General features: G+C 45.2%; 1 pseudogene; it reads left to right on the top strand.

Annotated features, from left to right (window-relative positions):
- The first annotated feature begins 364 nt into the window (after positions 1–364).
- On the top strand, positions 365–4,414 carry LOC140377208 (protein NLRC3-like; annotated as a pseudogene).
- The last annotated feature ends 5,777 nt before the right edge of the window (positions 4,415–10,191 follow it).

Raw genomic sequence — 10,191 nt, 5'->3', positions numbered from 1 at the left:
ATATGACTTCCTTAAACCTTCTCTCCTTCTCGCTCCCTCACCGCTCGCTCCCTCACCGCTCGCTCCCTCACCGCTCGCTCCCTCACCGCTCGCCCCTGAGCCGAGTCTCTGAAAAGTGTGAACCGGGTACTAAAGCTCAAGAGTTTAGATTGAGGAGCACGAGGTTTCACGTTCAGTTTGTTTTTTATGAATAACAAAATTGACCCAGAAAGCTGCATACTCACATTTTGGGCCTCGTTTTGGGCCTCTTTTTGTGCGCACTAGGCTTTATAAATGAGGCCCTTGATCAAATAAAGATGAATGATAACATGTTCTTGTTTTATAATGTGTCTGTTCAGCTTCTGGAGAAGGACATCTTCACTTTTGTCCAGAAGGAGCTGAAGAAGCTCCACAAGGTTCTGAGTACAGATTACCCAGAATGCTTAGCGCCTCTGAAGGATGAGGATGAAGAGAAGAGGAGCAGCAGTGAGGCTGTTCTGAAGATCACACTGAACTTCCTGAGGAGGATGAAGCAGAAGGAGCTGGCTAAGCGTCTGAGGAGCAGTAGGACCATTTAACACATTTAACAAGGTGTTCACCTCATTTTATATTCTCTGAGACTCAGGGCTGCGTCTGTTGTCTTTATTCAGGGACTTATTCTGGAGTTTGTGAGCGTAAACTGAAGTTTGACCTGCAGCAGAAGTGTGAGTGTGTGTTTGAGGGCATCGCTAAAGCAGGAAACCCCACCCTTCTGAAGCAGATCTACACAGAACTCTACATCACAGAGGGAGGGTCTTCAGAGGTCAACCAGGAACAGGAGGTCAGACACATGGAAACAGCCTCCAGGAAACCAGGCCCAGCAGAGACAGCCATCACATGTGAAGACATCTTTAAAGGCCCAGCTGACACAAAAGGACCAATCAGAACAGTGCTGACAAAGGGCGTGGCTGGCATCGGGAAAACAGTGCTCACTCAGAAGTTCAGTCTGGACTGGGCTGAAGGCAAAGCCAACCAGGACATACAGCTGCTGTTCCCGTTCACTTTCAGAGCACTCAATGTGCTGAAGGAGAGAAGCTTCAGCTTGGTGACACTTGTTCATCACTTCTTTAGTCAAACACAAGAAGAACTCTGCAGCTTTGAAGACCTCCAGGTGCTCTTCATCTTTGATGGTCTGGACGAGTGCAGACTTCCTCTGGACTTCACCAAAACCAAGGCCCTGACTGACCCCTCAGAGTCTGTCTCAGTGGACGTGCTGCTGGTAAACCTCATCAGAGGGAGCCTGCTTCCCTCCGCTCGCCTCTGGATAACCACAAGACCCGCGGCGGCGAATCAGATCCCTGCTGAGTGCATCTCCATGGTGACAGAGGTCAGAGGGTTCACTGACCCACAGAAGGAGCTGTACTTCAGGAAGAGGTTCAGAGACCAGGCCGACACAATCATCTCCCACATCAAGACGTCCAGAAGCCTCCACATCATGTGCCACATGCCAGTCTTCTGCTGGATCACTGCCACAGTCCTGGAGCATGTGTTGAAAAGCAGAGAGAGAGGAGAGCTGCCCAAGACCCTGACTCAGATGTACATCCACTTCCTGGTGGTTCAAGCCAAAGTCAAGAACATCAAGTATGAAGGAGGATCTGAGACGCACCCACACTGGACTCCAGAGACCATGAAGATGGTGGAGTCTCTGGGAAAACTGGCCTTTGAGCAGCTGCAGAAAGGAAACCTGATCTTCTACGAGAGTGACCTGAGCGAGTGTGGGCTTGACACTGCAGCGGCCTCAGTGTACTCTGGAGTGTTCACACAGGTCTTTAGAGAGGAGCCAGGCCTGTACCAGGACAAGGTCTACTGCTTCATCCATCTGAGTGTGCAGGAGTTTCTGGCTGCTCTTCATGTCTCTGAGAACTTGGTGAAAACGGGAATGAATCTGCTGGAGGAGAAAAAGTCAGCATTCTCCATGCTAAAGCATTTCATAATTTCTAATGATCCATTGATATTCTACCAGACAGTGTGGACCAGGCCTTACAGAGTCCAAGTGGACACCTGGACTTGCTCCTTCGCTTCCTATTGGGTCTTTCACTGTCAGCCAATCAGAGGCTTCTACAAGGTCTAGTGACACAGACAGGAAGTAGCTCCCAGATCAAAAAACAGCGGAATACATCAAGAAGAAGCTGAGTGGGGATGTGTCTGCAGAGAGGAGCATCAACCTGCTCCACTGTCTGAATGAACTGAATGAGCGTTCTCTGGTGGAGCAGATCCAACAGTACCTGAGTTCAGGACGTCTGTCTGAACGTGGACTGTCTCCTGCTCAGTGGTCAGCTCTGGCCTTCATCTTACTGTCAACAGAAGATTTACCATCCGTCAGAGGAGGCTCTCCTGAGGCTGCTGCCTGTGGTCCAAGTCTCCAACAAAGCTCTGTGAGTAACACATAGGATGATTTGATTAAACTTCTACTTTAATAATGTTGTCTCTCTCCAGACTGAGCGGCTGTAACCTGTCAGAGAGAAGCTGTGAAGCTCTGTCCTCAGTCTTCAGCTCCCAGTCCTCTAGTCTGAGAGTCCTGGACCTCAGTCAAAATGACTTGAAGGACTCAGGGCTGAAGAGTCCTCACTGTAAACTGGAACAGCTCAGGTTTGGGAAAATACCATTTCAAATATGTTTATAACTACGTGTGTGTAAAACATTTGTTTTAATAGCTAAAGCTGAGACAGATTTTTGGTGGATTCTCATTAATATCTCTGGTCAGACTGTCAGGTTGTCTGGTCTCAGAGGAAGGCTGTTCCTCTCTGGCCTCAGCTCTGAGGTCCAACCCTTCCCATCTGAGAGAACTGGACCTCAGCTACAACCATCCAGGAGACACAGGAGTAAAGCTCCTGTCTGCTCTAAAGGAGAACCCCCACTGCACACTGGACACTCTCAGGTACGGAAGGCCCAAACCCAAAGTTCCACACTGATCTGAAGTGAGGCAATCTAACTAGTTATTTAATCACTCAAATATTTGGTTACATATAATTATGCAATTTGAGCTCAACTCTGGTGCTCCCGCCTCACAACAAGAATGTCTTGGGTTCCGAAGTGCTGGGTTTTTTCTGTAGTTTGGATGTTCTCCCCATGTCTGTGTAGGTTTCCCCTACCACTAAACACATGTACAATAAGGACTTCCCCTCTTGGGGTTGGGGAGTTTTTATTTATTTATAGTAGATCTTCTACTGAAAGTGTTTTTCAGACTTCCTATAAGTGATCTGTTCTTCTGTATCTACCTCTGTATCTACCTGCGTTGCATCAATGAAATTTCCCCATGTGGGACAATAAAGAAATATCTTATCTTATCTTATCTTATCTTTACTGAAAGTCTCAGGGGGACTTTTATGGTCAATAAATAAAGGTTAATAAACTATTTGGGCGAAACCTGGGTTCAGGTTACGATTAGCTACCAACTTTTTTTCAGAAGAAAAACAGGGGTTGAAAATATCGATTATGGATCTTTCAGAAGGAGCAAATTCTGACCAACCAACCTAAAAAATAGCCTAGTATACTCGAAAAACTAAATTTACAAAAATAAATTGGGTACCCCATCTTTAAAAGGAGTTTAAGAATATGTGTAACATTTTAGAACAGCTGTGGGAAATGATTTATTTCCATAAGGTTTGTATTTTCATCCAGGCAATTGGCAGACTGAGTTGGTGTAAAAATAGTACTTTGGTGGGAAATATATTATATTATTATTATTTTATTAATATAATTTCAAAGACAATTAAAAACTAGAAAGATTTTTTTTTAGAATCTTAACTGAACCAACAATATTTAGTATTGTCATGCGGACACACATTGAAAGGTGTAAACTTCTGTGTTTCATCCAGACTGGAGCCTGCTGGAGCCTTGTACATCAGTCCAGGGCATAAGAGGTGTAAGTATTATTCCATAATTGATGCAGAAAAAGAAGGAAGAAGTGTTGATTAACTGATTTTAATTGGTTTCCTTTTACTCAGTTTTCTGTGAACTCTTATTGGATCTAAACACAGAAGACACACACAGAAGCTCACAGAAGTCTAAAACTGTCTGACAACAACAAGAAGGTGAGAAGAGAGAAGCAGCTGTATCCAGATCATCAGGACAGATTTGAGACGTGGACTCAGATTTTGTGTTCCACTGGTCTGACTGGTCGCTGTTACTGGGAGCTCCAGTGGAGTGGAAGGGTTTCTATATCAGTGTCTTACAGAGGAATCAGAAGGAAAGGAAACGGTGATGGCACTGGATTTGGATTCAATGATCAGTCCTGGAGTCTGATCTGCTCTGAAGATGAATTCTCTGTCTGGCATAAAAACAAACAAGTCGTCCTCCCTCAGCCCTGGTCCTCTTGTGGGACAGTAGCAGTGTTTGTGGACTGTCCTGCTGGCTCTCTGCCCTTCTTCACAGTCTCCTCTGAGCAACTGACCCACCTTCAACACCACATTCACTCAGCCTCTGCTCCCTGGGTTTGGGCTCCCCACTGAAGGCTCCTCAGTGTCTGTGAGCAGATTGATCCCAGCTCCCTCAGGTGAATACAGCTGTTCTGGCTTTGAGCAAGACACTTAATGTAAACACTAGATGTAAAGCACTTTGAGGGCCTTGAAGGTGTAAAAGCTCTATTTAATAACGTGGCTATTTAACATATTATTCGTGACGCCATTTTTCCATCTACTAAAACCAAATGTTTTCAGAAACAAAGTGCTTATACTTATCTTTGTTCTAATGTAACATAATGTGTAACTAAACCATAATCAGACATGTAACATGCATAAACTGTTGCTTGGTGAAATGTTGATTTGTACAAAAATATTTGGTCTGATCTTTACTGTGTTTATTGATTGTAATTTATATAGATAAGAGAACTCTTTTATAATTACAATCTTAGATACCTACTTACTGCAGATACTGTAGGACTTATGCAAAACCTTTGGACACATTTTGCCTCACACATCAGTAACATTTTCACCCAACGCTCTTGGAGGAGTTCGTAAAAGTATCAACTTTCAGAATTTTCCCATTGAGATAACAGAGATCGTTTCTGTCCTCACCATGGCTACATTGTAAGACATATGACTGGGATATTATTTGCAACACATGCAAAGGCCATTTTGAGACCATGGCAAGAAATATTTGGTAACTTTTGATGCCCCACTCCCCAAGATCATTTTCACCAATTGTAACATTCTTGTTATTTAAAGTTTATTAATTCCACAAACTTCCAGCTAAATAAATAAGCCGAGTCTGTTCTTATGCAAACGTCCCACTCCACTCGTTTTAATTAAAGCATCTTGTGTTTCTAAGCTGCAGGTTTATCCTTCATTAAATACACGCAAACAGGCTTTTTTGGTGGTAAAAGTGTCCTGTCATCAGAAAGCGTGAGCCTAATCCTGCGCCGCGCACTGGTGTCCCGGCTAATTGGAGGCGCTCTCGTCACGTCTCAGAGCGGCTTCGGTTTCTCAGCCAATTTATCCCCTCTTCACTGTCATCTCTGCGTCGCTCTGGAGACACAGCGTCATGGACTCTGCAGGGAGTGGGAGGGAAAAGGCCAATACGCTTCAGCGCTGGTCGAAGCAGATTCTGAAAACTGATTCAGAAATAGGTTTTCGTTACGATGTGAATTAATTTCAAAGGAGGATAAGCGCTCACAGTAACACCCACGATGAACACACTCTCCAATAGTCATCGAGCGCAAAGTATTCCGAAATATTGCAAACACGACTGAATGCAAACTCGACAGCGGAGAAGACTCACTCTCTTGAAAACAAATCATCATTGGAAGAACAACAATTTACAATCCATATCACATCCTTTTCTCCCAATAAACACCAGTTTCAGGGTAAACTTTGACCAAAAGAGGGTGTCAACCATGACCGAAAGAGGGTGTGGATGTGCGGTGTCCCCCCATGTTCCAGTCCCAAGCTTCGGCAATGTTTCATGAAGCAGCTTTAGTTTTAGAGAGCAGGTCGTCATGGAGAATGCACGCAGCAATCACATCCACTTCTTTATATCAAGAACGAAAAGAGACATGTACTGTATATCCAAAAATCCAGTCAAAAGATGAAAAACAGGGCCGTAATCTACATTTTTCTTGCTGTTGAAATCAATTGCGGGCCAGTTTGTCCCAGCGCAGCTTTGCTGGGCGGGTTTCCTCCGGGCGCTCGACCCCATCAACCCAAAAAAAAGCACATCAAATCCTCCAGTGAAGGTCCTGACTAAGCCCAGCACAAACGTCTCGAGAGTTTGGTTTTGCGTTTAAAGGAGTTTTTGACCTTTTTTTTTTTTTTTTTTAGACGGGACAGTTCAGCATGAAATAGGGATGAGAGAAGGGAGGACATCCAGCATACTCATATCGCTGCAGCCGGATGCAAATGGAACCTGGCATTCTTGCTGCCGCCTTGACCACTCCACCACTGGACGGCACAACATTTTAGCTTTTGAATGACAATTTAGATGAGAGTTAAAGTCTGTGTAAATGCACTCTTAACATTTTTATAATACAGGGGACACAGAAGAGATTCAATTGTTCTAAAAGCCTTTCTTAAGCTCGCTGCTGAGGCATTTGTCGAGAGCAGGTTATAACTACATATTAGAGCCAATCCATGGCTCTAAAATCTTCCCTTCGTCGCCGACACTCCAGTTTGTAGTGTTTGTCAGGGGTTATGTGTGGGAATTTAGAATAATATAGGTTTGATTTGTGTTTGAAAAACCCTCCATTACAGTCTATTGAATGCAAAGACTCAAAAAATCAAACTTAACTCCTGACTCCAGGTGGGTATAGGCCCCAGGACCCTCCTACATACAAACACAGCCCTAAGAGGTAAAGCATCGGAGGTTTATGGCTCTTTTTACAGGCTTTGTTTCAATGTTTCAGTGTTTAGAGTTCCCTGTACAAATGAGAAGCCTTCAAAGTGAGTTTTTCCAGCCGTTTGTTAGAGGCGCAAACTGAAGGAAAAGCTGACAAATTAATCTGCTGAGTTCAAGTACAGTAGAGATAAAAGAGCAATCACAAGTGTTTTAATGTCATGTTTTTTGTGTTTTCAAAGCCAAAGGATGCAAAGAATATGTCAATCAATGAAAGATTCCTTCGTGATTAACCACAACTGAACTACTCTATCTTCTGTATCTGGAGCGTAAAGTTTAAACTGTGCCCACAGCTATACGTCTAATAGTGCTGGTAAACTGGGCAGGGCCTGGTGGACCCAAGGGGCGTGTGAGGGGCGGGGTCTAGAGGTATAAGGAACAGTGTGATTGGTCTAACACACTGTCTTCGGCTTTTAACAGCAACTGAATTCAATGTTATTGTCACTTATATTTCAGACCTTAGAGTCCTGGTGCGGATTGTGGTCTATTCGAGTCGTTTAAGCCTGAAGTGTCCTAGAATATGTTCAGGACAAGGTCTAGTTCTAGATGTATTCCTGTTTGTTTTAGTCCTGTCTTAGTCCTGTTTTAGATCTGCTTTAGTCCTGCTTTAGAACCATGTTAGTCCCACTTTAGTCCTGCTTTAGTCCTGCTTTAGTCCTGCTTTAGACCCGCTTTAGAACCACGTTAGTCCCGCTTTAGTCCTGCTTTAGACCCGCTTTAGTCCTGCTTTAGTCCTGCTTTAGACCTGCTTAGTCTTTAGACCTGCTTAGTCTTTGGACCTGCTTTAGTCCAGCTTTAGACCTGCTTTAGACCTGCTTTAGTCCTGCTTTGGACCTGCTTAGTCTTTAGAACTGCTTTAGTCCTACTTTAGACCTGCTTTAGTCCTGCTTTAGACCTGCTTAGTCTTTAGACCTGCTTTAGTCCAGCTTTAGACCTGTTTTAGACCTGCTTTAGTCCTGCTTTAGACCTGCTTTAGTCCTGCTTTAGACCTGCTTTAGTCCTGCTTTAGACCTGCTTTAGTTCTGCTTTAGACCTGCTTTAGACCTGCTTTAGACCTGCTTTAGTCCTGCTTTAGTCCTGCTTTAGACCTGCTTAGTCTTTAGACCTGCTTAGTCTTTAGACCTGCTTTAGTCCTGCTTTAGTCCTGCTTTAGACCTGCTTAGTCTTTAGACCTGCTTTAGTCCTGCTTTAGACCTGCTTAGTCTTTAGTCCTGCTTTAGACCCGCTTTAGTCCTGCTTTTATGTGACAGAGTAATAATGGTTTCATTCTTTATTCATCAGCAGTTCCAGGATCAGTTGGATTATGAGCAGCAGGAGACGGCGAAAACTCCAGGCACTCGTTTTAAGAGTGGGACATGAGAGAAACCTTCACCCGCCCTTTGAACCTTGACCCATCTGCAAACTCCGTCAAACCCTTTCCACCACCAAGGAGCTGACGACAGAGGATCTAGTCTTCCTGTGGTGACAAGAACCTAAACAACCACAACATTCACAACAAGGCAAGAGCGACCGCAACATCCACAACATCCACAACAAGGCAAGAGTGACCGCAACAACCACTACAAGGCAAGAGCGACCGCAACAACCACAACATCCACAACAAGGCAAGAGCGACCGCAACATCCACAACGAGGCAAGAGCGACCGCAACAACCACAACATCCACAACAACCACAACAAGGCAAGAGCGACCGCAACAACCACAACATCCACAACATTCACAACAAGGCAAGAGCATCCGCAACATCCACAACAAGGCAAGAGCGACCGCAACATCCACAACATCCACAACAAGGCAAGAGTGACCGCAACAACCACAACAAGGCAAGAGCGACCGCAACAACCACAACATCCACAACAACCACAACAAGGCAAGAGTGACCGCAACAACCACAACATCCACAACATTCACGACAAGGCAAGAGCGACCGCAACATCCACAACAAGGCAAGAGCGACCGCAACAACCACAACAAGGCAAGAGCGATCGCAACAACCACAACATCCACAACAACCACAACAAGGCAAAAGTGACCGCAACAACCACAATATCCACAACATCCACAACATTCACAACAAGGCAAGAGCGACCGCAACAACCACAACATCCACAACATCCACAGCAAGTCAAGAGCGACCGCAACAACCACAACATCCACAACAAGGCAAGAGTGACCGTAACAACCACAACATCCACAACATTCAGAACAAGGCAAGAGCGACCGCAACATCCACAACAAGGCAAGAGCGACCGCAACATCCACAACAAGGCAAGAGCGATCGCAACAACCACAACATCCACAACAACCACAACAAGGCAAGAGTGACCGCAACAACCACAACATCCACAACATCCACAACATTCACAACAAGGCAATAGCGACCGCAACAACCACAACATCCACAACATCCACAACAAGGCAAGAGCGACCACAACATCCACAACAAGGCAAGAGTGACCGCAACAACCACAACATCCACAACAACCACAACAAGGCAAGAGCGACCACAACAACCACAACATCAACAACAACCACAACAAGGCAAGAGTGACCGCAACAACCACAACATCCACAACATTCACAACAAGGCAAGAGCGACCGCAACAACCGCAACATCCACAACATCCACAACAAGGCAAGAGCGACCGCAACATCCACAACATCCACAACAAGGCAAGAGCGACCGCAACAACCACAACAAGGTAAGAGCAACCGCAACAACCACTATATCCACAACAAGGCAAGAGCGACCGCAACAACCACAACATCCACAACAAGGCAAGAGCGACCGCAACATCCACAACATCCACAACAAGGCAAGAGTGACCGCAACAACCACAACAAGGAAAGAGTGACCGCAACAACCACAACAAGGCAAGAGCGACCGCAACAACCACAACATCCACAACAAGGCAAGATTGACCACAACAACCACAAAAAGGCAAGAGCGACCACAACAACCACAACAAGGCAAGAGCGACCACAACATCCACAACAAGGCAAGAGAGACCACAACAACCACAACATCCAAAACATCCACAACAAGGCAAGACCAACCGCAACAACCACAACATCCACAACAAGGCAAGAGCGACCGCAACAACCACAACATCCACAACAAGGCAAGAGCGACCACAACAACCACAACATCCAAAACATCCACAACAAGGCAAGACCAACCGCAACAACCACAACATCCACAACAAGGCAAGAGCGACCGCAACAACCACAACATCCACAACAAGACAAGAGCGACCGCAACAACTACTACAAGGCAAGAGCGACTACAACAACCACAACATCCACAACAAGGCAAGAGCGACCGCAACAACCACAACATCCACA

This window comes from Eucyclogobius newberryi, unplaced genomic scaffold (genome assembly GCF_026437365.1).
Source record: "Eucyclogobius newberryi isolate DKJ021-1_F unplaced genomic scaffold, fEucNew1.0.hap1 SCAF_4, whole genome shotgun sequence".
NCBI lineage: Eukaryota > Metazoa > Chordata > Actinopteri > Gobiiformes > Gobiidae > Eucyclogobius > Eucyclogobius newberryi.
Note: the sequence above shows the minus strand (reverse complement) of the source record. Positions and strands in the feature narration are given on the sequence as shown.